The 2,071-nt window shown below is 33.0% G+C and overlaps 1 protein-coding gene across 1 annotated transcript in view; it reads right to left on the bottom strand.

Moving 5' to 3' along the window:
* The window catches only part of LOC108575053, a 23,870-nt gene that overhangs the window by 4,353 nt on the left and 17,446 nt on the right, over window positions 1-2,071 (bottom strand). The gene's annotated exons all lie outside the window — the stretch shown is intronic.

The raw sequence follows: 2,071 nt of genomic DNA, 5'->3' as shown, positions 1-2,071 counted from the left end.
AGGAGGCGGTCTTTTAGAAGTAACGAGTTTCGGCGCGAGGATATCGTGTGTCGCGTTAAAAGCAATCTACAAAGGGGTAATCAGCTGACGGCGAGGTGGGAGGATCGTGTGGAGATTTTGAAGAGCAGAAATAAACAGAGATTGGTTCTTCTTATTTTTGGAAATGTATCTGGTGTAGAAATGAATTCGTCCCGACTGCATTTATGTGATTAATTCGAAGCAAGTTTCTATCGCGATGGTATTCGGAGGCTGTAAGAAAAATGGCGGAAGGTCGTCGCTGATAATGGAAATTATGTCGACGAGTGATCTGTTTTGTTATTTTTTACGTAAAACTTTTATCGTAGGTACCTAAAAGTCGGAAAGAATTCATTTTTGCGTCTAATAATATAAATTTACTGGAATAATTGCAAATTAACCCCTTGGCTTGTAATAACGAAGCATACTCGTGGCGTAGGTTATGGTTAAAATAGTACAAAAGTGAGTTCTGTCTATAATAAACTTTTGTTTCATTTCGAACTTCAGTTTTAATTTATAAGTCTGAGGGTTAGACGTATTGTCTCGATCTTTTACATTTAACGCACTATTAGTAGATAACCATTTTGTATATTATTTTATTTCGCTGAATTTACCATTCGACTGATTTTACTTACGATTAATTTAAAGTTCTAAAATATTTCCAACTTTAAGTTACATTTCACGACAATTTTTAATTGTATTTCTAACTTTCACTAGTAACCCTCCGTAGGTAAATGTATTTTTTTACACTCGGTAGATAAATTGGGCCAGTTTGTACTTAAATCTAATTTTTTTACTATTCTAGACTTCAAGAAAATGTGAAAAAATTCCGGGATACTTAACACAGTCTACTACATTATACAATTGTTCGTTAAGTCAGTGTTCTCAATAAAAAATAAAGAAATACAAAAATGAAATTTCGCTTGGGTCATTAATGAACCAAGTTACCTACGGAGCATTAATTCGAATAAGGTGAAATGTTGCAAATAACCTTACGTTTATTAATTTTTCTTTCCACAGATTCGTACTATTTAATTTTTTTAATACGCCACGCATTTATCTCGAGATATTCTTTTAATTCGATAATGTTGACTTCTGGTATGAAAAGAGACGATAAGAGACACTTTTTAATGTCACAATGCATACAACGCAACTCGAATACCACGCATGTACACCTGCGTCAAGCAAAACCGCTGACGGCAAACGAGTCGATCATTTCCCGACGCGCGACCGAAACGGTAAAATTATGCTAAGTATACCACAGCCTTCGACCGCAAAGGATTAAGAAAAAACCGCCTGATCATTTAATCCGTGGAAAGCATCTAATACCGTGAAACGTCCTAATCGTTAAAACGCTAAGATATCAGTCGATTTTCTCGAAGACCATTAACACTTGCGATATCCGCCAACAATTTTAACCAATTTTATACAAAAATATAATATATCTCAAATAATATGCATTTCGTCTCATTTAATTTTTTAAAACTAATAATTTGAAATTTTATATGAAAGTGTTAACCAATTAAAAAAAAAATGTAATATATCCCTAATATAGTAATATACATTTCGTCTTATTTAATTTTTTTTAAATAATTCTTTGAAATTTTATTCCGTATTTTACATCATGTGTAATTTACGTATGATTTGTTCAAAATCAATTAGATCATATTCCAAAATTCTACAATTTCTCGTAGCTATTTAATTATTTATATTAGGTGCAAAGTGTAGTTTATTAAATGTGTCACTTTTAATTCAGATACCTTCAAAAATAATCTACTTGAATGGCCATAGATAAGTGGTTGTTCTCAGTTTTGAATGATCAATTAACTTTGGAAACAGTGGAATTCAAAATACGAATAATCCTACAACCTAGTAAACAATGTTAATCCTTTGACTACGACCGCTAGACTATCTTAACTCTATCAATTACAAGCTACACGCCCCTAAATCCATTATCCTACTACATCAACGATAATACTTCTCCCCATTGTAGGGGAAGCATTAACCCTTCTGCAGCCCTCGAGCCCGTTTCGATTCAATCATGTACTTTTCCCAT

Source organism: Habropoda laboriosa, unplaced genomic scaffold (assembly GCF_001263275.1).
Source record: "Habropoda laboriosa isolate 0110345459 unplaced genomic scaffold, ASM126327v1 scaffold204, whole genome shotgun sequence".
Taxonomy (NCBI): Eukaryota; Metazoa; Arthropoda; class Insecta; order Hymenoptera; family Apidae; genus Habropoda; species Habropoda laboriosa.
The sequence above is the reverse complement of the archived record's forward strand: the minus strand, read 5'-3'. Positions and strand labels throughout refer to the sequence as shown.